We start from the raw sequence: 26,833 nt of genomic DNA, 5'->3' as shown, positions 1-26,833 counted from the left end.
ATTTCCCCTTCCCCCACCTCACCCTAGTTCCAAACTTCCAGCTCAGCACTGTCCCTAAGACTTGTCCGGACTTGTCCTACCTGCCTATCTCCTTTTTCACCTATCTACTCCATCCTCTCCTCCCTGACCTATCACCTTCATCCCCTCTCCCACTCACCTATTGTACTCTATGCTACTTTCTCCCCACTCCCACCCTCCTCTAGCTTATCTCTCCACGCTCCAGGCTCTCTGCCTTTATTCCTGATGAAGGGCTTTTGCCCGAAACGTCGATTTCGAGCTCCTCGGATGCTGCCTGAACTGCTGTGCTCTTCCAGCACCACTAATCCAGAATCTGGTTTCCAGCATCTGCAGTCATTGTTTTTACCTCATCTTCCATGCTCAGTGCCCTCCATCACCATTGCTACGTGCTGCTAGAAGTCCCAGTACATAAAATTTGTTTGTGACACTAACTATTTACAATGCCAGAGTATCAAAGATGACACACACAGTTTGGGCTCTATGCTTACTGATGTTACTGCACAATATGTGCAGAAGACTGAGTACACTACACTGAATGTTGCGATGTAATGTAATTGTCTTAAAAGTTACAGGTCTGTCTGGCTTGGAATCTGTTCCGTAAACCAGTAAGGTGTGTTCTGTCTTTCTCAGAGACAGGAGCATTTTTAAAAATATTTACCAATGAAACTCCAAGAATGGGAGTCCTGTTTGTCGGATGTTGTGGGTATCATTTTATTTGATAATTTAATGATGGGGGTGAAATTCATCATCGGTGATTCATATGATATGGGATTCCTCAACCAAAACAAGGTTGGAGGATGACCAATATTGCAGGTTTGGTATAAAAATCACAGATTCCAGCTTCTTCTGTCCTCCACATTTGATTAAAACATGCTGCATCTGTATCTTTCCCCAGTTCAAATGAAAGGTCATCGCTCTGAAAGGTTCACTCAGTTTCTCACTCGGCAGATTGACCTGCTGTGAACCTTCACATTGCATGCAGCTGGAGTAGTTGATGAGACCTCCATAAGGACCCTCACTAACTTTTGCAGATGCACCATAGAAAGCATTCTATCTGGGCGCATTACGACCTGGTTAAGCGATTGTTCTGCCCAGGACCGTAAGGAACTACAGCAAGTTGAGTGCACAGCCCAGAACATCTTGGAATCCAACCTCCCATCCATGGACTCCATTTACACGGCTCGCTGCAGCAGAAAGGCTACCAACATCATCAAAGATCATCAAAGACCCACATCATCCAGATAATGCTCTGCTCTGACCTCTTCCTTCAAGCAGAAGATACAGAAGCTTCAACACATGCAGCAACAGGTTCAAGAACAGCTTCTTCCCTAATGTTGTTAGACTGCTGAATGGAACTCTCTAATTCCTGATGAAGGGCTTTTGCCCGAAACGTTGATTTTACTGCTCCTTGGATGCTGCCTGAACTGCTGTGCTTTTCCAGCACCTCTCTAATCTCGACTCTGGTTTCCAGCATCTGCAGTCATTGTTTTTACCTAACTTCAAATAATGTCAATCTTGCTAATGTTGATCTTGCTCTGTGCACCTCCTGTATGCCTTGCTCTATTGACTGAATGTCCTTGTTTGCTATGATCTGCCTGTACTGCTCGCAAAACAAAACTTTTCACTGAGCTTAAGTACACATGACAACAACAAATCAAATCAAAAGAATGTCAGGGATATTTATGCAATTTGTTCCAGGGATGTGGACATCCCTGACCAAGAGAGCATTTATGGCTCATTCCTAATTGCCCAGAGGGTAACTGAGTTAATCACATTGCTGAGAGTCTGGAATCACATGGAATCCAGATCAGGCAAGGATGACAGATTTCCTTCCCTAAAGGACATCTGGGAACCAGGTGGCTTTTTATGGCAATCAGCAGTGGGCAAGTGGCCATCATTAGGCTGATTATTTTATTCCAGATTTTTGTGGAATTGAAGCTTTCCCATCTGCTATCGTAGGAGTTGAACTCATTTCCCCAAAAGAGACAAAAAAAACTGCACATGCTGGAATCCAAAGTAGACAAGCAGAAGGCTGGAAGAATACAGCAAGCCAGGCAGCATCAGGAGGTGGAGAAGTTAATGTTTCGGGTATTAACCCTTCTTCAGGACTAGATGTGGGGGCAGGGGGAACTACAGATAAAGGCAAGAGTGGGGAGAGTGGCAGAATGATGAGTTAATGATAGGTATTTCCCCAGAACATAGCTCAGGGTTCGAGATAACGAGTCCACTGACATTAACACTACATCATCATTCCCCCAGCACAGCACCTCAACCAATGCTTGTTTTAAACAAAAAGGTGTGATAAATAAATGCATTTGCTTTCTCTAAATTAAATTGTTAAAATGAAAAGAAAGCTATTCAATCAATGGATATGATCTTACTTTGAAAGGTCATTATAGCTTTAATTAATTAATATTTGCTTTGGAAATTAACAACTTAATTCCCGAGAGAATGAAACTGCAATCAAAAAGTCTAAGATAAATCTTGACTAATTTGCTCCATCATGAAATGAGTCACATTAGTGAGGAAATATCAATTTGCCTGAAATGCAGCATACATTGCTTTGATCAGGACAAATCACTGCAGATGCTGGAATCTGTATTGAAAACAACAAAATGCTGGAGATCACAGCAAGTCAGACAGCATCCATGCAGGGAAAGCAAGCTAACATTTCAAGTCTCGATGACTCTTCATCAGAGCTGAAGTGAAGTGTGGAGAGGGCAGCATTTCTGCTACAAATTGAGAGGGGTCGGGTGGGTGTAGTGGGTGCAGGGCGTTGATGGAGAAAAGATGTTGATAGTTCAGGTTAAGTGATTGGAAAATGAGAACGGCAGAACAATGGTGTGTCTCCTGGTGGACTTGAAAGGACAGTGAGTGGAATGGAGGGGGAGGGGAGGGCATGAAGGCAAGCTTAAAGAAAGGGAAGTATGGGAGTGGGTTCACAATGTGCAGGTGTTGAACTCAATATTAAGCCCAGAAGGCTGTAAAGTGCCTTGTCTGAAGATGAGATGTTGTTTCTCCAGTTTGCGCTGTAACTCACTGGAACACTGCAGCATGCCGAGGACAGACAGTGGGCATGTCAGCAGGACGCTGTGTTAAAATGACCAGCTACGGGGAAGTCAGGGTCATGTTGCACAGACTGGATGTGTTCCACAAAGCAGTCACCCAGTCTGTGTTTGATTTCCCTAGAGTAGACTACATTGGGTGTAGTGAACACAATGCACAAGATTATAACAGGTCCAGGTGAGATGATGCTTTGTCTGGAAAGACTGTTTAGATGGTGAGCAGTGAGATGGGGAAGGGGCAGGTATTTCACCTTCTGCGGTTACATGGGAAGGTGCCGTGGGAAGGGAGAGTGGTGTTGGTGGTTGAGGACTGGACGAGGGTATCCTGGAGGGAATGATCCCTGTGAGATGCAGACTGGGACTGAGGGGAAGGTGTGTTTGGTGGTGGCGTTCTGATGGCGTTGTCTGAAATTGCGGAGAATGATCCTTTGAAAGCGGAGGCTGGTGGGATGAAAAGTGAGGACAAGGGGAACCTGATCACGTTGTTGTGAATGATGGGAAGGGGCAAGGGTGGAAGCACAGTGGGCGGGAACCCACAGTTATGGAAGAAGCAGGCTATGTCATCAGTGCTGTTTTGGAAGGTGGCATCATCCGAACTGATACAATGTAGGTGAAGGCACTGGGAGAATGGGTTAAAGTCCTTGCAGGTCATGTGGTGTGAAGAGCTGTAGTGGCGGTAGTGAGTCCCAGTTATGACTGTCTCTTTATGGAGTGTGTGGAACGATCCTTGTTCCAGTCTTACACTGGCTCCCTCCCACAACCCTTTTCTTTGGTCCATTGACAACTGCTTTGATGGTGCTTCATGCTTCCGCCAGGATCTTGAAAACTTCATGCATTTTGCCTCCAATTTCCACCCCTCCACAACTTTCAAATCGTCCATTTCCAACACTTCCCTTCCTTTCCTTGACCTCTCTCTGTCTCCAGTTCAGGGAATGAACAGTCCACTGCCATCCACTACATAACCACTGACTCCCATAACTACCTTCACTACAGCTCATCATACCCCACATCCGATAGCCAGTCATTTTAACATGGGATCCTGCTCACATGCCCAGATGGAGTACAATGTTAATAAAAGTGAAGTCATCCACTTTGGTGGGAATAACAGTAAAAAGGACTATTATTGAACGGTAAAAAATTGCAGCATGCTGCTATGCAGAGGGACCTGGGTGTCCTTGTGCATGAATCATAGGTGCAACAGGTGATTAAGAAGTCAACTGGAATTTTGTCCTTCATTGCAAAATGGATTGAGTTTAAAAGCGGGGAGGTTACGTTGCACCTGTCAAGGGTGCTGGTGAGGCCACACCTGAACTATTAGGTGCAGGTTTGGTCTCCTGACTTGAGAAAGGATGTACTGGCATGCGAGGAGATGCAGAAGAGGTTCACTCGGTTGGTTCCGGAGTTGAGAGGGTTGGTTATGAGGAGAGACTGAGTAGACTCGGATTATATTCATTGGAATTTAGAGGTATGAGGGGGGACCTTATAGAAACATTAAACATTATGAAGGGAATAGATAAGATAGAAGTGGAGAGGATGTTTCCACTGGAAGGTGAAACTAGGACAAAAGGAAATAGCCTCAAAATTAGGGAGAGCAGATTTAGGACCAAATTGAGAAGGAACTTCTTCACCCAGAGAGTTGTGAATCTGGAAAAACAACATTGATGAGACTATTTCGTTGAAATCTTATGTTACAGACTTTTAATTTAAAAATCATACATGTTGCAGGTTGTAAGAATATAATCACAGATGTGTTATCATGGAATCAATGATAAAGTTTCAATGAGATTTGTATTTATTTATTGTTATAGATACAGTTATATGGGAAGAAGTTAAGGTGAACTTAGATTAAAGTTATCGGTATGTTCGGGTAATGTGTTTAAAGAATAGAAAAAAATTGAAGCCATCTTTTCATTATGATGGTTCATTTTTCTTAACAGGGGAGGTGTTATGAAGATGTGGATGTACTGCACCTTTAAGAGAGTTAAAAGTAAGTAGAACTACCTGACAGCACCAAGTCTTCTGAACAAGATACAATGTAACCTTTTGGTCCAGGAGTTAGGATAGCCGGTTGCCAAGAGACAAAAACAAATTCGAAATAGGCCAATCAATTTAAATTATACCCAAAAAATACCAAACTCCAATCAAGTTTGAATTGAGTATATTGACAATATTAAAAACCAATGACACAATCCGATGCTTTGGGGGAATAAGACCGGGAAAATTTGAACAGTTGGGAGGAGAACTGCCAAAAGACCAACAGATGTAAGCTGCTAGTCAGAACTCTTGGAGCGGTACCTGTCTAGAGAAGGAGTTTGCACAGAGAAAAACATCAACACCGACCTGGAGAGCAAACCTACAGAGAAAGATATAAAGAGAAGATTCGACAACTGGTTGGTTTTGAAATTTGAATTTTTCAGTAAATCGTAATTGGAGATTTTATTGGAATAGTATTAGAACAGAGAACGTTAAATATATTATTGAAGGGAAAGTAAAAGATCGGTTAAAGGAAGGAGTTGTAAATAGTTGTTAGTTAATTGTTCTCTGTTATACTTTAAGAAATAAAGTTGTTAAATTTTACTTTAAATAGTTCTTGGCCTCTCGAATTTTCACAGATTACTGCATGGAATAAATCTTATAGGTTGCTTTTTTAAATTAAGCAGGAGGGTTTGCCCTGTGACATAACAAATGTTTTAAAAGCTAGGATAGATAGTTTTTTTAATTATGAAAGAATTAATGGTGAGAGGGCGGGTAAGTGGAGCTGACTCCACAAAAAGATCAGCCATGGTCATTTTGGATGGTGGAGCAGGCTCGAAGGGCAGATGGCCTACTCCTGCTGTTTGTTCTTATGTTCTCATGTCTGTCCTCAACATGTTGCAGTGTTCCAATGAATCACAGAGCAAACTGGAAGAATAATATCTCATCTTCAGACTAGGCACTTTACAGTCTTCTAGGCTTAATATTGAGTTCAACACCTTCACATTGTGAACCAACTCCTACTTCTTCCCTTTCTTTTAGCTTGTTATCATGTCCTCCCTTCCCCACCCCCCACTCCCTATTCCATTTACTGTCCTTACAAGTCTGGCAGGAGACACACCAATGTTCTGCCATTCTCACATTCCAATCATTTAACCTGAACTATCAACATCTTAAGTCCATCAGCACCCCACACTCACTACCCCCACCCCCACTCCTCCCAAACTATAGCATAAATGCTGGCCCCTTCCATTTCAGCACTGAAGTGTCACCTACACTCGAAATGTCGGCTTGCTCTCTTTCCATGGATGCTGTCTGACCCGCTGTGATCGCCAGCATTTGTTATTTTGGTATGGGTTTGTCTCTGCAGATTAGCTCAGATCAGACCTCAAGAGACCTTGGAGTGCAGGTTCATAGCTCCTTGAAAGTGGAGTCGTAAGTAAATAGAATAGTGAAGAAGGCGTTTGGTATACTTTCCTTTATTGGGCAGAGTATTGAGTACAGGAGTTAGGTGGTCATTTGCGGCTGTACAGGACATCGGTTAGGCCACTGTTGGAATATTGTGTGCAATTCTGGTCTCCTTCCTATCGGAAAGATGTTGTGAAACTTGAAAGGGTTCAGAAAAGATTTACAAGGATGTTGCCAGGGTTGGAGGGTTTGAGCTTTGGGAGAGGTTGAATAGGCTGGGGCTGTTTTCCCTGGAGCATAGGAAGCTGAGGGGTGACCTTATAAAATCATGAGGGGCATGAGGTGGAGGAGTCCAGAATTAGAGGGTATAGTTTTAGGGTGAGAGGGGAAAGATATAAAAGAGAGCTAAGGGGCAACTTTTTCACTCAGAGGGTGGTACGTGTACGGAATGGGCTGCCAGAGGAAGTTGTGAAGACTGGTACAATTGCAACATTTAAGAGGCATTTGGATGGGTATATGAATAGGAAGGGTTTGGAGGGATATGGGCTGGGTGCTGGCAGGTGGGACTAGATTGGGTTGGGATATCTGGTCAGCATGGACGGGTTGGACCGAAGGGTCTGCTTCCGTGCTGCACATCTCTATGACTCTATGACTCTACGTTTGTTCAAAAAGAATTTACTAACTTTCTATACATGATGATCTTGTAGACATCTCAGTCCTAAGCTATTCTAGTTTAATTCGTCTCTCAGAGTCTCTCCCACACAGCACTGATATTACAAAGGTGTATCGACACATTCTTTAAACCCTTTCTCTGTAGACGTGAAGTTTTACAAGGATGAAAAACAACATATTTTTTAATATAACCACTAGCACTGGGAGATATTTCCAATTGCAATTAATTACAGATGGAATTATAGAGTCATAGAGATGTACAGCACAGAAACAGACCATTTGCTACAACTCGTCCATGCCGACCAGATATCCATTTCATGGAATCATAGTATTCCTACAGTGTGGAAACAGCCAATTTGGCCCAACAAGTCCATACCGACTCTCTGAAGAATATCCCACCCAGATCCATTGCACTACCCCTCTGACTCTAGTCTTGCCTGACTAATGCACATGGCCTACACATCCCTGAACACTATGGGCAATTTAGCTTGGCCAATTCACTTAATCTGCATATCTTTGGACTGTGGGAAGAAACCGGAGCACCTGGAGGAAACCCACGCAGACAGGGGGAGAATGTCCAAATTCCACACATGCAGTCACCCGAGGCTGGAATTGAACCCAGGTCCCTGGTGCTGTGAGGCAGCAGTGCTACTTGGCCCATATCGCTCTAAGCCCTTCCTATTATATACCCCCCTGGATGCCTTTTAAATGTTGTGATTGTACCAGTTTTCACCACTTCCTCTGGCAGCTCATTCCATACATGCACTACCCTCTGCATGAAAAAGTTGCCCCTTAGGTCCCTTTTAAATTTTTTCCCTCTCACCCTAAACCTATGCCCTTTAGTTCTGGACTCCCCCACGCCAGGAAAAAGACCTTGTCTATTTAACCTATCCATGCCCCTCATGATTTTATAAACCTCTATAAGGTCACCCCTCAGCCGCCGATGCTCCAGGGAAAATAGCCCCAGCCTATTCAGCCTCTCCTTATAGCTCAAATCCTCCAACTCTGGTAACATCCTTATAAATCTTTTCTGAACCCTTTCAAATTTCACAACACCCTTTCTATAGGAGGGAGACCAGAATTGCACACAACACTCCAAACGTGGCCTAACCAATGTCCTCTACAGCCGCAACATGACCTCCTAACTCCTATATTCAATGTGCTGGCCAATAAAGGAAAGTATGCCAAAACCTTCTTCACTACTCTATCTTCCTGTGACTCCACTTTCAAGAAACTATGAACCTGCACTCCACGGTCTCTTTGTTCAGCAACACTTCCGAGGACCTTACCATGAAGTGTACGAGTCCTGGCCTGATTTGCCTTTCCAAAATACAGCACCTCACATTTACTTAAATTAAACTCCATCTGCTCACTCCTGGCTCTATTGGCCCATCTGATCAAGAGGGCCTACTGTTGTGTTTTGCTTGTGGTCTAACAAGTAATGCTGAAATTTTTGGTGATCGCTTTTCCCCATTGTTTTAAGAGTGGGTGAAAGCGCACCCAGAGCCAATCACCATCATCATTCCTAGGGTGAGGGAGGGGGGAACTCTCAAATCTTATGAACCCCATTGGTGGGGAAGGTGTGGTCCTGGAGTCAGAATTTAGAGAACTAGGTAAAGAATTAGCAAGCAGGTGGCATGGATGAATTGGACCAAAGGATCTGTTTCCATGCTGTACACCTCTGTGACTCTATGAATTGTTAAGACGGACCCGGAGGGTCCCGTCTTTGCGTGTTCTTTTGGAAGGAGAGACTCACACTGGCAACTATGATTAGACGCAGACAGGATCTGTTTCCATGCTGTACACCTCTGTGACTCTATGAATCTATGGCTTGAAATGTAGTAATCTCTAATTACTCTCTATGCCATATGAAAGTGAGCAAAAAATAGAGGAATAAAGCACATTAATTGTGTGGCTGGAAAGGTGGCTTGAGGAGGGAGAGGTTGAGATCCAGGGACACTGTGTCTTCCTGAAGAAGGGCTCATGCTGCTTGGATGCTGCCTGACCTGCTGCACTTTTCCAGCAACACATTTTCAGCTCTGATCTCCAGCGTCTGCAGTCCTCACTTTCTCCTTGGGATATGGACACCTGTACAAACTGGTTGAGCTGCAACTGAATTGAGCTGGGACTGAGTTCCTTTATTTTGCTCGTGCTGTTGGGAGGACTCAGCAGGGGTGTGGGAATCAAGAGAGAGCATTAGAGAGGAATATCAGGTTTCACAGACACTTGGAGTGACAGATATCACCAGCATTGAGAATATAAGGTCAACATGTGATTTCGGAGTAAGGGGGGAGAGGAATAAAATGAAGACCATGGTTACTGTGCAAATACGTGAATACAAGTTGTATAGCAAATACAATCAGGGTGTTATGAAAGTGGGTTACCATATTGACATAAGATGGTGTGGGGAAAACAGAGACCTGGCTCAGAGACAAATTGGGGATTATAATATTACTGGATACAAGTTGTTCAGAAAAAGTAGGAAATGAAGGAGAAGAGGGTTGGGGGTATCAGTTAAGGAGAGATTACAGTGCTGGAGAAAGAGGACATTCCAGATAATTCAATGATGTAATGAATCTAGAGATAGAGTTAAGGAACAAGAGAGGTGTAACTAAATTATATTACGCAGGTGGATAGGCTATCACAACCTAAAGCTGACAAGGAAATGGGACCAGATGACCTGCATCCAAGGGTACTGAAGGAAGTCGAAATTGGAATTGCAGTAACTTGAGCCAGAATCTCCCAGTCTTTGTTATATTCAGGGGAGGCGCCAAAAGACTCAAGAATTGCAGACATTACAGCTTTGTTGAAAATAAAGTTGTAAGGATAAGCCCAGCAACTACAGACAAGTCAATCAGTTTAAGCTCAGTAGTTTGAAAATTTTGAGAAACAATTGTTGAAGCTCTACGTAGGAGTTACATGGAAAAGATGGGTCATAAGTGGATACTACGAGTCAGCTTGGATTTCTAAAGGGGAAACTGTATCTGACTCACTTGCTGAAGATTGTTTTGAAAAGCTAACAGAAAGGGTCAGTGAGGGTTGATATGGCACACTTGGACTTTCAAAAGTCATTCAATACCGCGCCATACAATAAACTTGATGTGAAAATGCCGGTGTTACACTGGGGTGGGCAAGGTCTGAAATCAGATGCCAACTTCTTATAGTCCAACAAGTTTATTTGAAATCACAAGCTTTTGGATCATTTCCCCTTCATCAGGTGAAGTAAGTGGTCAGACATGGGCAGCATCTTCAACGTAAACCTGCTGCTGACGATACAGGAAAGTCAGCGATTCTTTTGTTAAACCATTAAATCATCCACACAGATTCTGGATACACGCACAGTCATAGGTTGAGGCTATCTAAAGCATGAATCTAAGGATCTATATATCATTGACATTCCTTTGGGTTACTTTTGTACAATTTAATCTCCTCTCTCTCGTTTTGTACCTAATGTATGTGTGTGCGTTTGTGTGTGTGTGACAGAGAGAGAATTTCTGGCACACATATGTGTGTTACAGCATTTTTAAATTTAGTTTTACAGATTGGGTGGTAAGTACAACAAATAATACTTCCTTTTCTTGTAAAACATACCGAGAAAACCTGTCTGTGTGTGTCTTTTGCGGTCACAACACTTAAACTTCGCTGAGTTGGGCAGCAAATTCTTCTAAAAATATCTGATGCCGTCAACTGAGAGGTGAAAAGAGAGGGTAGCCATTCAGTTACTCCTGAATCAAAATCCAAGAATGCCCATTCGAACAACACAGTTAGGGGGTGCCTACACCAAGGGACTACCATAGGTCAAGACAACAGCTCACCACCAGCTTCTCAAGGGCAGGTTGGTATGGGCAAGCAACAGTGGATTTACAAATTACGCTCAGATCTAATGAAATTTCTTGTGGCCATAAATCTGTTCTTTCATGGTATATGGGCACCGCTGCAAGGCTAACATTTATTATCTATCCCTAGTTGCCCCTAAGTGAAGTGTCTATATTGCCACTTCACAGTGCAGTTAAGAATTAACCACATTGAAATGGGTCTGGAGTCACACATGAGCCAGATTGGATCAGGACAGTAATTTCCTTCTCTGAAGGACATCAGTGAACCAGACGGGATTTTGCAATAAGCAATGACTTCATGGCACCTTATTTCAGATTTATTAATTAAATCCTAGCGGCAGAATTTGAATCCATGTCCCCAGAAGATTAGACTGGCCCTCCTGATTACTAATGCTATTACCATTATGACACTATCTCCTGGAAATAACTCCATTTACGTATATTTTCCTATACCAGTACTCCTCCAAAAAAAAATGTTTTTTGTGGGCTGGCTCATCCATGATTTACTGTCAATAAGTTGATGGTGAGTTATCTTCTTGAATCGTTGGAGTTGGAGAAGGATTTCCACAATTTCGACCCAACAACGTTGAAGGAACAAGTCAGTGGTTTTGGGTAGGAATTTGCAGATAGTGATGTTTCTATGCATCTGTAATTTTCGGTGGCAGAGGTTGCAGGTTTGGAAGGTGCATTCTAAGATGCCTTGGCAAGTTATTGCAGTGCATCGTGTGGATGCCACACACCTTTGACCATGTGTGTCGGTAGCAAATGGAGTGGGAGTTGAAGGTGATGCATCAGGTACTGATTAAGCAACTGCTTTGTCTGGATGGAGCTGATGCTCTCTCACTCATCCAGACAAGGGGGGAATATGCCATTATACTCCTGTCTTGTGCATAGTAGGTGGAAGACAGAAAACAGGAGATGTGTAGAAGATGGGACAATTTCCAGCCTCTGATATGCAGGATTGAAGTGACTGGTGCTAATCAATTTTTGGTATGCTGGTAGTGGAGATTAAGTAAAGCAACGCCATTGTATTAATTCTTTCTTGTTGGAGATGCCTATTGTCTGGCAGTTGTGTGGCATGAATATTACTTGTCACTTATCCTGCTTGGAAGAGATGATTACATGAGTATGTTAGGCTGTTGCTTGAACAGTCTGTGGAACAGTTCCCCCAATTTCAGCAAAAGACCACAAATGTTGGTAAGAAGGACTTTGCAGGTCAACTGGTCAGAACACGGTCATCTCTGATGCCTAGGTTGATCTTGGATGACTCATCAAATTCGATTTCTTTTTGTTACGAAAGCGATTTCAGTTCTGTTTTCACTGCTATTTTGGGATTTTCAACGTCTGGTTCTGCCTGCACCTTAATGTTGAAATACTAACCTGCCTTTCTGTCAGATGTTAAAGGAACTAGCTGTGCTCTCCCAGCCTGTTCTCTCTAGCTGCACCTTGCTTGTGATTAAATGTGTTAGCTCACGTTTGCTTTATGGAGAGTGGAGTGGCGATTTGCACGAGCAAAACTGGGAAAGAAAGCCTGAGATACACAGAAGTGGATTAAATAGAGAGAGAGGTCTTTGTTTTGAGGAGGCTGTTGATAATACAGCTCCTGCTGTGGCTTGGCTGTAGGCCGACTAGGGGAATCCATTTTAAACTGATTTCCGAACAACCTGCAAACAGAGGTGCATTGATTAACCCAAAAAAAAAATCTGTTGTGTGAGCACACCCAACTGCACAACGGCAAACAGCCGCTGCTCACTCACTGAATTGATGGGCAGATCAGATCACTTCACAGAAAGTCATGCGTTTTACAGGATGCAGGAGTGGCTGATTTGGCCCTCCATCGGAGCCAGAGCAAGCTCAAATATCGCTCCAGTCACTGCTTCAACACCAAGATAAAGGCTGCAGAGTGTGCAGTGAGGAATTGTATCCGACACGCTGCATCACTGAGGCTGCCACCAGCATGGAAGCCCTTGAAATGCCCTTGAACTGCAGGTGTAATTAGCAGAAAAAAAAGGTGTTGCTGATCACAGTAAGCCACCATCACGCTGTACTGTCATTAGTTAGAGGCTGGTGAATATTAATCCTCTGCACCAGAATTATTTTAACATTACACCATGCTATTGTTTAAAATTAATTTGCACTGCATAGTCATTCGTGCAACACGCAACTGCGGGTGGCAAACATGACCTGAATAAAATTTTAAGCTTCTGTAAACCCAGAGAGGACAAGAATAATTATTTTTGTAACTCATTTATTTTAAAAGCTTTCGGATGATCTGTTTCTCCAATCCTCTCGATCTAGCCCTCTCTCTTCTTTGGAAAGCACAGAGGTACAGCTCCTCTGTACTTCCACATCAGCCTCGGGCATTCCTCATAAGTCAGTCAGCAAGATATTTGCCAATCAAAAGGCAGGACAGCTGAATCCAAATGTGTGTCCTTGGGACATTATTCAACAGCTGATCTTCCCAACAGAGAATGTCAATGAAAAATAAATGGTCCCCGAATTTACATTTTCTCCTTCCCCCGTCTGTGGATGCCAAGGCAAATTCAACCACACACCTGCAGCAGCCCTGGGCAATGCCAACAAACTTATCTCAGACCAGGGAATGAACTTGGCATCTTCAGGTGAATGTGACTCCTATTACATCATGATGAATATTTAAGAACAGGCTGGCATTTTTGTGGCACATCAAACATTTCAACTCTCAAATGCCTCGAAACAACCGCTTATGTGGGCATGTCATTGTTGAAGACATTATGTTAAGTCCAGCGATAATACTGGACATTAGTCATCAGTTAAAATGATTAATTTATTAATATGGCATTAGCTGAGGGAATAATTCAGCCAGAGAACCAGAGGACTGTTCTTATATTTTTCAATTAATATCACACAATCTGAGAAAAATCTCTACAGTGCTTCAGTGTAACATATCAGCTGAACGATAGCAATGAAGTACATACTCGTTATTTGCCTATTATTTGATAAAGTGGAATAGGGCATTGAGAAAGATAAAAGCAAGTTACTGCAGATGCTGGAATCTGAAACGGAAAGAGAAAATGCTGGAAAATCTCAGCAAAAGCTTTGATAAAGAGTCAGTTAGACTTGAAACGTCAGCTCTTTTCTCTCCTTACAGATGCTGCCAGACCTGCTGAGATTTTCCAGCATTTTCTCTTTAGGGCATTGAGAAGCAAGCTTGTCTTAACACTTGTTACTCATGCTCACTGTTTCTTCCAACAAATCTGCACGTCTAAACAAAGTTTAACCATCTGCTTCAAACATCAAGTGGTTAACAATCCATTCTTGTGCTATTGAGGATGGGTGATGAACCACCCTCTAGGATATCACAATCGAGTCAATTATGCGTACAATTCATGCTGAGGTCATAAGAGGTATTTATTGCAAGATTTATTACACCAAGCTGACGAAAAATACAAACGCAACATTTAAATTTCTGCTCCTTATCGTAAAACTGAAAGACCAGGATCCTGGAGTCCAGTTTCAGTCCGTTAACTAGATCCCAAATTAATGCTATCATGGATTTTGGTCCCAAGAATTTCTGCTTGACTACTGTGTTGTCCCCATGACTTGTCCTACCTGCCTATCTTCTTTTCTACCTATCCACTCCACCCTCCTCTCTGACCTATCACCTTCATCCCACTCCCATTCACCCATTGTACTCTTTGCTATCTTCCCCTAACCTCCTCACTGACCTATCACTTTCATCCCCATCCCCACTCACCTATTGTACTCTATGCCACTTTCTCCCCACCCCTACCCTCCTCTCATTTATCTCTCCACCCTTCAGGCACTCTGCCTGTATTCCTGATGAAGGGCTTTTGCCCGAAACGTTGATTTTCCTGCTCCTCGGATGCTGCCTGAACTGCTGTGCTTTTCCAGCACCACTAATCCAGAATCTGGTTTCCAGCATCTGCAGTCATTGCTTTTGCCTACTGTGAAACCACACCAGTTTTTAACTATACACAGCCAAAGGCTATATAGACAAAGGCTATCATCAATATGTCTCTTCCAAATCACTTCTTACACTTAACACTGAAACCAGATGATAGTGTTGGAACGACATCAGCCAGGTGGACGTCACAGAATATGACTTCCCTGATGTGACCATGTTAACAGTCCCAATTAGGGAGCCCTGGCTGACAGATGTAAACATGAGGGTCGTGGTTCTATTCATCCTAAAAGCCGGAACTGGACTACCTGGGTCAGTGTCATGGACTGTGCACAAGTAAGTAAAAGGTGACTTGGTGATGGGATACCAGCCTCGGTGGAGTTATTTTGCAAACTTTCGATTACAGTACATTAAAGGTGACACAGTAAATCACAACTTCCTCTGAACAATTCAGTGATCACTTAATAATTCCTGTCACATAGGTGGAAGTGAAATCAAAAGTGAAGTAATAACTTCATTCAGTTTATATGGCGCACTTAACGCTGTATCTTGGCGTAGGCTACTTCCAGCACAAATTGGTAAAATAGAAGTAAAGATAAACCACATTGCATCCATGACAACAATCTTTCATGAGATTTTTTTTTAATGTTTATCTTGAATTATTCCCCTTTTCATGTTTCATAAATGTAATCCTTGTAGACAGCTTTTCTCCCCCAGTTCCTCCTCCTTCCTTTGCTGCTGGGTTCAGATCATACCTTTTTACTAAACCACCCTTCTCATTTCTCAGTTCTTCCATTTTGGACACATCCTGTCTTCTCCACATATTTTTCTCTTCGATAAACATTTGGCCTTCATCTCTAATATTAAATTAGCTGACAATTTAAATAACAAAATAATTATGCAACTCTTGTTGAATTTAATAGCTTTTAATTGGTTGACTGGGTTTAGCAAGCGATTAACACATCGGTTTCAAGTTGAATTGATAGCTATTCACAGCTCCATGCTTTCGGTATGAAATTGCTGAGACAACTATTATTTTAAGGAAAATCTTTTTTGTAAGTGTTTCATGTTTTCCTTATCTCAGCAGACTCTGTAAGTATTCTTCTGTAGCATAGTAAGGCTCAAAATATTATGTTCTCAACCTTTCTGATCCCAATCCAGTGATTCTACCTCCTACTTCTAGTCCTTACTAATTAATCCACTCAAATCACTGCTCAGACTCCACGTACAATTTGCCCCCAGCTGTCACATACTACGACTAAAACCATCCCCCTCCCTCCCAATTTCTGGGCTCGTATTAGAAAATTCAACCTCATTTTCTCTGGCATCTCCTTAAAACATTCAAGGAAACTTGACAGGCCTGAAAAAGGTGTTCCACAGCCATGTCTTTAACTTCATTACTTGTCAACTTCAAATCTGTTTCATCCACAAGCACTCAAGACAAAGGAATGTTCAGCATAAATAGTGGCCACATCTCTAACTTAAAAGTCTCCAGACACTGGTCAAGTTCCTTATGGAAAGATACAAGCACCTCAAATGCAACCAGGCCAAGTATAGGCCATTCTGCCCTAATGGCATTAGCCATTTCCTACCTCATTGCTTCCCAACCATCAAGATAGAAATCCTGAAGAAGGGCTTATGCCTGCAACGTCGATTCTCCTGTTCCCTGGATGCTGCCTGACCTGCTGCGCTTTTCCAGCAACACATTTTCAGCTCTGATCTCCAGCATCTGCAGACCTCACTTTCTCCTCAACCATCAAGATAGCCTTGCATTCCTGTCACACTCATATACATCTCTTCATCCTCCCTTAATTAATCCATATTATTTGTCACAATTTTTCCCATGTAGTAAGTTCCACTTTCTCATCACCCTGACCTCCTTCTATTTATATCATGGAACCAGATGGATAGTGGTGAGCTGCCATAGTCCATGTAGGGCAGATAACAACGTTTTTTCCTGAATTTCCCATTAAATTTTGAAGTCAAAATCTTCCACTTATGGACTCATCACAAGTGGAAACATCTTCTTTCCATCAACCCTACTGAACACCTTCACATTTCAAACGTTCACGATCAGGCCATTTCTTCATCTCCTCTTTTCTAGTCCTAGGAGTTTCAGGCTGTCTATTTTTTTCTGATGTTTGGACCATCTTAGTGCTCATATCTAAATGCATTTTCCACTGCCTCCAATTTATTTTATGATATGGACACCATATTTATTGCACTACAATTGTGGTTTAACCAATGTTCAGCAAGCATTTACTTATGTCTTCAACCCTCCATCTGTGATTTGAGTATGCTTACTTTGCATATTATATCTTGCATATTATATTATATCATTTATGATTTTGGATACGTCAATGCTGGACAAAGTACACAGTTTGCAGATAAACAGCCTGAGCATGTGCCTTGTATCCCAAAGGCTACATAGTGAGCTTCCGGAAAATGTCAATTGTGCTGAAAGCTTATAAAGTCAATGAAGGACAAAGGCAGCATTTAGAATACCTGCTCATAGAAAGTGACCTCGAGATTCTGCCCGGTTTCCTTCACACAACTGCTACTAGCATTCAGTAAGGAGTCAATGACATTTACAAGTCAACTGCAAACATTCAATGCAACAGCACAAACCAAAGTCTTCAATTCAATTGCAGTTTTAGGTGGAGAAAATATCCAGCTTATCACCGAAAAATCATTCATCTTCTTCAATAACCTCATTGTTTAGGAAAGTGCAGGAATTCACAATGAGCAGTTTCACCATCGTAAGGTGTTAAAACAGTGAAAGAGCTTGCAAAGGGATCTTTGGCCTCAAAGCAATTTGCCAACACTGTATTAAAAGAAGGGCCAACTCATTTCCTTGCTGGAACAGCACAGCAAGAAGACTACCGAGGAGGCACAAGTACCAATTAAATTTAGCACTGATTTCACTTCACCATCTTAATGATCACCTGAACACAATATTCCATTAAAAAATCCTGATAGCCTGAGAAATGCTGAACACTGTGAAGAGGAGAATGGAGGAACACACATCGACTGCCCACATTCCCTACAGTCAATAGGCGAATAGGTTAGAACTGCATGTAGACATCTGCATTCCATGTCCCCTTCGGTTGTGAATCCAATGACCATAGTTTATTACTGGGGCCACAGAACATATGAATTTACTACAATAGGCTCTTTTTGATGTGTGAGCCAAGTTGGACCAAATCCAACTCTTTTTTGGCACATCTGAATCTGAATTACGGTAAAGAAACAAATCAAGGTCGAGGCAAATTATTCAGACTTCAATTTCAAGCTCTCTAGTAGAAAGCCCTGGAGTACTCTTATTATTGTACAATGACATAAACAGCTTTCTTAACAGCAATGTACTCCCCAACCCATATGAGGAAGGATACATCAAACGTGTATATGAGATAGAGAATGGGAAGCTCCATGACTCTGAGAATTCAAAATGAAATTGAGACATGGCAAGACGTGGAAGAGTGACACTGTTGCTTCAAAAGAGTCAAAGTGTCACAAGTAACACTCCAGTTGCTGCTTTGACGTGGAAGTATTCCCGCTGCATTCTAAAGGACAAAGTACGTTTCTTATAAAAATATACCTTCACACTGAACTGCCCTTGAGCAAACCAAGAATAAGTAATTCCACCATCTTATTTTGTATTGGAGTTTAAAAATAGCTACTATTGTAATTCATCTGAACTATTATATCTTCAGATGCAATGAATTATGGAAATTAAAGTAGCCATTAACAGAAAGCAAAGAGAAGACTCTCAAGTTTGCAAAGTGCATGCAGACAGCTATTGAGCAGGAAATATACTCACTGCTGCTTGGAAACAGTCCTCACAAAGGAAACTAATGTCCGTCCACCTGTGATCAAGGCCACATCATTTCAGCTATGTTTCACTGCTTAAAAACATATTCCAAAATGAGTGAAGAGAAAAATAAGCAACAGGTACTCAGCCACCTTGGGAAATTTAGGACAGGTGACCAAAACCTTGGACTAAAGGATGGGTTTAAGAGAAGGCTTTGGAAAGTGATTAGAGAGACTGAAAGGTTTAGGAAATGAGTTCCAGCACAGACCTACGCCAGCTGAAAGTTCGGCCACTGATAGTGGGCGAACAGTTTACAAAGGGAGCAGAAACATAGAGATGCAAATATATCGAGCAGGTCCTCCTTGTTACTGAGAAGACACCCTGTGGTTCATCATGGTGGCTTAATATGGTAGAAATAGTTGACTGAGGAGAATAAAAGCATTGTCACTGCTACCAGGATAGCAGACATTTCTGTTCAGAAGACCAAAGAAATTGGCAGAGATTAGGTAGGGCAAGACGATGGACCTGAATCTGAAAGCAAGGATGAGTACTACACATTGATGGCTGGGTGAGGTGGGGGGTGGGGGGAAACACGTAAATCAGGAGGTGAGCAGAGATCAACAAAGCAGGGCAGGCACATGCAGCTGAGTTTTAGTCAAGTTGGAGTTCAATTGGTTGACATTCGAAGAACAGAGAGGAGAAATGACTGCAGGTGGTCAAGAGTATCCCTGCAAAGTGGTGCCTTTACACTCTTGATGGTCTAAACATAGAATCCTTTCTCCTGAGCTGCTGTTAAAGCCCAGTCCACAAATTATTTTCCAAAGGAAATGAGAGAGGTAAAGCTGGGTGTTGTCTGCATGCATGTGCAAATGGACTGCAATTTCGGATGCTGCTGCTGAGGAGCAGCACCTACATCAGACATGGGATGGGCTAAGGATAGACCCTTGGATGATGCAAGGTCTGAGTAAGAGAGATAACAGTGCTGGAGAGAGAGAGGACAGAGCCCTTGCAAGCCATACTCTGTCTACCATTTAGCAGTAATCAGTGGAGCTAGGTGAGTGCAGTCCCAACCAACTGACAGCATTGGAGAGCTGTTGGAGGTTAGTGTGGCCAAGCATGTCAAAAGCTACCAATAGTTAGACACAGTCATAGAGTCATAGAAATGTACAGCATGGAAACAGACCCTCCGGTATAACCCGTCCATACCGACCAGATATCCCAACCCTATCTAGTCCCACGTGCCAGCACCCGGCCCATATCCCTCCAAATTCTTCCTCTTCATATATCCATCCAAATGCCTTTTGAATGTTGCAATTGTACTAGCCTCCACCACTTCCTCTGGCAGCTCATTCCATACAAATACCACCCTCTGCTTGAAAAAGTTGCCCCTTAGGTCTCTTTTATATCTTTCCCCTTTCACCCTAAACCTATGCTCTCTAGTTCTGGACTCCCCAACCCCAGGGAAAAGACTTTGTCTATTTATTCTATCCATGCCCCTCATAATTTTGTAAACCTCTATAAGGTCACCCCTCAGCATCCGATGCTCCAGGGAAAACAGCCCTAGCTTATTCAACCTCTCCCTATAGCTCAAATCCTCCAACCCTTGTAAATCTTTTCCGAACCCTTTCAAGTTTCACAATATCTTTCTGACAGGAAGGAGACCAGAATTGCACGCAATATTCCAACAGAGGCCTAACCAATATCCTGTACAGCCACAACATGACCACCTAACTCTTGTATTCAATACTCTGATCAATAAAGGAAAGCATACTAAACGCCTTCTTCACTATCCTATCTACCTGCGACTCCAAAGTCTCTTTGTTCAGCAACACTCCCTAGGACCTTACCTTCAAGTGTATAAGTCCTGCTAAGATTTGCTTTCCCAAAATGCAGCACCTCTCATTTATCTGAATTAAACTCCATTTGCCACTTCTTGTGAGAGAAGGTTTTGAGAAAGATGAGCTTAGATTTGAGATGCAAAATCACCTTCAAGGGTTTTGGCAAGGAAAATAAAACTGATATTTTGTGAGCATGGTGGGGTCAAAGGTTCCTTCTTTTTGAGGAAAGGAGTGATGGCAGCAATTTGCATAGAGACAGAGAGAGAGAGAGCGAGAGAGAGAGACAGTCCTGTGAACAACACCAGGCGACAATAGGGTCCAGGAAACAAAGTCAAATGGTCAGCAACAATTGTACCATAGAGATCTATATCATAGAGAAAGGCCCTACGGCCCATCGCGTCAACAATGACCCACCGAACTATTCTCATCCCATTTTCCAGCACTTATTACATAGCCTTGTTTGCCTTGGTATCACAATGCACATCTAAATTACTTGTATACTTTTAAATACTAACAAAGACAAGAGAGATGGAAGAGGACGATTTTTCCTAGCCAACAAGAAGTGGCTAGGAAAAATTGCAACAATGACTCTTGCAGGTAAAATTGGCCCACTTTAGCAGGTCGTGCAGCAGGGAAGGTATAAACCCAGCTAACCATACTTTTCAACTTCCCCATAACAGAGTCATGGCAGCCATGAGCCAACTGTCCGCTAGGGCCGGGACTCATTCATGCTGAGAACTTACTGTGAGGAAGGGCCAAACCTGGTTGGAGGCAGGGATTTGCTGGTACAGTCACAGCATTGGGATTGATAAACTGGCATGGGAATGTATTACTGAAGTGAATGAGACTGATAGTTTGGCTCATGTGATTTTAAGCTGGGATGAAGCTACTCCTGAAACGGAAGGCTTGCAAATTGATCCTTTTATTGATTGGTCTTTCAGCTTCTTGGTAATTAATTTTAAAAGGTTTATAAGTATGCAATCCAAGCATGCCAGTGCACTCCCTAACCCTAGCTTGAACACTGCACTGCTTTTGTCCATTCTTGAGTTTCCACACACCCACAGAGCCTGTAGAAAGAATGACTTGCATTATTTATACATTTTGCCTTGAATGCACCATATATGTGCTTCTTCACATTCATCATCAGATGAGCTGAAATGCAGGCTCAAGAAAGAGGTTATGAGGCATTTTCTTTTTATTCCTTGACATGGCAAGGAAATTCCATTAAGCAAGCCTGAATCTTTGCCACTAGCGGGAATAGTGAAGGATGGAAAGAATGGATTTTCTAACTATTGGTTTCTGAACCATTGCATTAAATTCACATAGCACTTCTCCCTTTGCTTTTATATGTTTCTTATGACAAAGTGGCTACATTTGTGCACAATACTTCATGAGTAGCCTCTTGTTTTATTCAAGTTCTACATCACCACTCCATTTTTAATATTGGGCTTCCAAACTGGAAAATGAAAGATTCAAGTTAAAGTTTCTTCTAAAGTTGCTTTATTTCCTCTTGGAGTCACCTTTAACAACTTGTTCATTTGCACACTGAGGTCTCTCAGCTCTGCGACTTACCAACTTTGAAATTAAGGTGTCCTTTCTTTGCTGAAGCTACAAAGTTAATTGCTCTACATTAAACTGCATCTGCCAGCTGTATGGCCAATTGAAATGACTGTGATGTCGTATTGCAGATTTCCACAGTCTCGGTCAGACTTTGCCATACTTAATTTGATAGTGCCATTCAATTTTGGTAATTTTCTTTCCTCAAATCCAGATCATCCAAAGTAAGACCTAACCCAAAACAGTTCAGAACTTTACATTTCAACGGAAACTTCCCTATTCCCTGAGGCTTTGATTTCCATCCTCTAAATAGCTCCCTCTCCAGACCGAATACACCTATTTAACACTATCAGACATAGGAGCTGAAGTAAGACACTCAGCCCATTGAATCTGCTGCACCAATGTGATTATAGCTGACCTGAGAAACCTCAACCCCACTTTTCTATCTCAGTCATGATGAGCCAGCCGCTGCAGTAAAGAATTTTACAGATTCACTACCCCGTGAGAAGCAATCCCTCCTAATCTCTTGTACAAACAGACGACCCCTTACTCACCCATTGTACTCTTTGCTACCTTCCCCCACCCTCCTCTCTGACCTATCACCTCCATCCCCACCCCCATTCACCTATTGTACTGTATGCTACTTTCTCCCCTCCCCCACCCCCTTCTCATTTATCTCTCCACTCTGCAGGGACCCTGCCTCTATTCCTGATGAAGGGCTTTTGCCCGAAACGTCGATTTCCCTGCTCCTTAGATGCTGCCTGACTGGCTGTGCTTTTCCAGCAGCACTCTAATCTAGACTCTGAGATTATGCCCTCTGGTCCCCACAAGGGGAAATTCTTGTGCCATTATTTCTGCCATAAATTAATTAAAAGGATTAATTTTACAAAGCTGTATTTGGAAACACTATTCATTTCACCCCAGCATTTGACCAACATGTATCCATCGCATCAAGTGAGGTCATTAATCAGATGTGAAAACGTGTTGCTGGAAAAGCGCAGAAGGTCAGGCAGGATCCAAGGAACAGGAGAATCGACGTTTCGGGCATGAGCCCTCAGATGATCTAGTCATTCACTTCAATCCCTGTTTGTGGTATCTTGCTTTTCAGAAATTGGCTGCTGTTTTTCACATCTCATTACAGTGACTTCAAAAACTACTTAATTTAGCTGCAAAAGGCTTTGGCAAGTTGTGAGGGTGTAACAGACATGTTATGAATGCAAATTCCCTTTATTTATTTTGATAAGAGACCAAGGTTTAGATTAAATTCAAAAAGGTCCAATTAATTGCATAAACATTAACAAGAGGCTAACCACTCTCAGGTGAATGCACAGGTCGATGAGGCCTTCTTTTCATTGACTGAAGAAGCTTATCAGAAACCTGAAGCAAATATGAACCCAATTTCTTGATTTTTTTCATGAAGTGAGAAAGGTTTTGCATGTATTTTGGTGGTAAAATATATATTTGGTGATGTCTTGTAAAAACAGCAGGTCAAAGTGAATTTGTTTCCTGAATTTGTTTCCCAAACACTTTTCTTTATTAAAGAAGCAAATTATTCAGTACGCAGAGAGGGATTCCTTTTAGTTAAATGAGCCACATGAAACTTCAGTGACTTTGAAATGGTTAATGGTAGAATTGGTCAGAAGTGAGAAACCAGGATAGTTTAATGTTCAGAATTTACACATTTCTTAGAAATGGAAGAAAACAAATTTGTGTGCAAATAAAGTTTGGGTTGGATTTTTATTTGCAGGTTGTAGAATTTTGATTGTAATGCAATTGCTTAGCTCCAAGCACCAGTAATTACATATCAAATATATGTGGAATGGCAGAAGCTTCTCAAGTTTGATGCGTTTCCTATATTTAGGTTTTAAGGCTGATTACAAGTGGACAACAATGACTTTTGTCATGGAACTTCAAACAAGAGTTTATTCTGCCCCACAGAGCAAATTCTCACATACAAAGTTCTTCAATGACTCACTGGGGAAGAGTACATGTAACGGCTTCCCACTGCCTTCCTCGTGGGTTTTAGAAGCCAGACTGCAGCCAAAGTTAATGAGCCACCCCCCAAAATTCACAATGGGCAAGGCTGGCCCATACCGATTGGATACTACACTGTCATTGAATTCAATCCAGTATTAATTTTCACTTTGCTCTACATCCACATTATACTTCACCAAAATTTCTAACAAGTTACCCCATCCTGTAACCATTTTGTTAGTGTTTAAAAGTGCACGGGATGGGGTCTGATGTTAAATCAAGGACTTTTTCCACTTGGATCGACCTCAGATTTTCCCACGATTGATTATTTTATTATATGCAGATAGTCTGTTAGTGTTATTCAAGCAACTAACATTTCTTCATTGCCTCCTGGGACCAATCTCTATGGGAGTGTCACATAGTCCCACATTAGAATGCATTAATGATGCTTTTGAGCCCTCCTATTTGCCAATATTCACTGCACCCAAGGCAATTCAATGTGCAAATTCAGGAAAATCTCCCCAATGTATTAGGAGCAATACTTTTCTTGGACAATTCAGCTCACAGTAAATTAGAGGACAACAGAAGGGCATCAGTGTTAAACTGAAAAAGAATAGAATACATTATTCTGTTAGTGAGATTCCTGGTAATGACTAGGAGGATAGTATATCCTGCTGGTGTCAGCAACAGACCAGTTGCAAGGAGATATGCTAATCATCTTTCCATCTCCACCTGCCTAAATAGCCAGATGATGCTTATTTGAAACCACTCATTAGGAATCTCACCGTTTAGACTCATTCCCTGCAATGAATGAGACAGAGGAGGAGCAGTGCAAGCATTCTCCAGGGAATGGCAGAGTCAAAGTCAAGGTGTTTGGGGACAGAGAAGAGTGAGAGTGCTCATATTTACTCCCGACTGCCCAGGTAATCAGTGACACCGACAATCATCATCTCCAGCATCCCTCCAAGAGAGCAATGTGAACTCTCTGCAATGGTATTGCTTCTGACATCCCTTTGTACTAAAATACACGTTAAAGGATGACATAATGCCAACTAGAGGATGCAGATTAAATTATCCCCTGCCCGCACACTCCCAAATTCTCCGATAGCAATCACAAACGCAGACTACAGTCAAAACTATCTCGTATATACTCTGCTGCAAAATTAAAGGCAAAATTATTACTTAGCAGTTCCTAAATAGGTAAATGGTAGGAAATGTCAGAGAGTTTTTGACATACACACTGTGTGAACAGTCTACAGACTGGCAACACCCAAATGTGTGCGCTTCACTCTCCCGTTCCTGACTGCTGCTCTTGTAAGGACTGATCATGAACCTAGCATGTTACTGACATTGGCACATTCCGAAATGAGAAGCAGGCACACACATACACACACATAACGTAAAGCACTGAACTGTACTGAATGTTTGCAAGGCTGGACTTTCAGGTATATTTCGAACATCACTTAAATAAACCCTGCAGATTATATTTTCTCACCCACTTCCAATAAATATTTGCATCGTCTGGCAACTTTAAGAAAAAAAGACTACGAGGGGACAGAAGCCATCTGCTGTCGCAAGAAGACCAAAATATCCCTGAATAAAGTAAAACCCCGAGGTGAAAACAATGACTGCAGATGCTGGAAACCTGATTCTGGATTAGTGGTGCTGGAAGAGCACAGCAGTTCAGGCAGCACCCAAGGAGCTTTCCTGATGAAGGGCTTTTGCCCGAAACGTCGATTTCGAAGCTCCTCGGATGCTGCCTGAACTGCTGTGCTCTTCCAGCACCACTAATCCAGGATAAAGTAAATCCCGGTCAAGGATGTTACCTGTGACAGTTTCCCACGCCCCACGGTTTGAAGAGGTGGGTGAGATGAATGGTCCCCCGAAGACAGGGATGCCTTTACCCATCCCTCGGAGCTACATGTGAAATAACAAGCAAGTGGCATCAGGTTTAGAGATCAGGTTGACATTTAACAGAGTGGGAGTTTGACGGGACACTGCTGGCGCGCAGAAAGCCACTACTTTCTGTCGCCTCTGCTCACTTCCTGAAAATGGTGATAACAGTTGCATTCTTGTGGTTGTTACTGCACTTACCAGCGAAGGGTTTCTGCAGCGTTCTGGGATGCGAGCGCACAGTGCAAACAGCGCACCTGAAGCTCAGCCCGCTCTCCCGGGCACTGGGACCTGAGCGGCGTTTGACAGCTCGCCCCATCCATCCTGATTGACAGCCGGTTGCCACGGCACCGGCCGCTCCTATTGGCTAGCCACGACGCCCATCAAGCGCGAGGCAGCCTGTCAGGCTGGAGGTGGGCGGGGCGGCTCCCACCCAGGCTGCTGCAGTCGCTGCGTCAAACCGGACGGTCACTGCATTGGAAGCTTGCTAGTGCAACAGGATGGGCACTGCAGAGACAGACAAGGCAGAGTTTTGCACACAGATCTCCAACACCCTTGCAGCAGAATTGGGGCCCTCCCTTAAAGTCAATTGCCCCAAATTGATATGCTGCAAACATGCAATTTGGAGAGGGGGGGGGGGTGCAAAGGTGCAAATACTACCAGAATTCCCAGAACATTAAAATTGCAAAGTACCCTTCCCATCTACGCCTGGATTGCGTCAATGACATTGCAGAGAACTTGCACGCAGACCCCCAGGTGGAGTCCATCCTCCTCCACACAGTGGGCGTGGCAGCATCCAGAGCAATCCATCTCAGGAGAGACATTCAAAAGAGTGACTGACCTCAGCAAGGCAGTCCTGCCCAGTTTGCAGTTGAGAGCAATTG

General features: G+C 42.7%; 1 protein-coding gene across 1 annotated transcript in view; it reads right to left on the bottom strand.

The window, feature by feature from the left end:
* cntn1b (contactin 1b) overlaps positions 1-26,245 on the bottom strand; it is a 746,084-nt gene extending 719,839 nt beyond the window's left edge. Inside the window, exon 1 of the mRNA XM_043709043.1 lies at positions 26,151-26,245. The gene's annotated coding sequence lies outside the window, so the exon portion shown is untranslated. The remainder of the gene's footprint in view (positions 1-26,150) is intronic.
* Positions 26,246-26,833: the final 588 nt, after the last annotated feature.

This window comes from Chiloscyllium plagiosum, chromosome 19 (assembly GCF_004010195.1).
Source record: "Chiloscyllium plagiosum isolate BGI_BamShark_2017 chromosome 19, ASM401019v2, whole genome shotgun sequence".
Lineage (NCBI taxonomy): Eukaryota > Metazoa > Chordata > Chondrichthyes > Orectolobiformes > Hemiscylliidae > Chiloscyllium > Chiloscyllium plagiosum.
The sequence above is the reverse complement of the archived record's forward strand: the minus strand, read 5'-3'. Positions and strand labels throughout refer to the sequence as shown.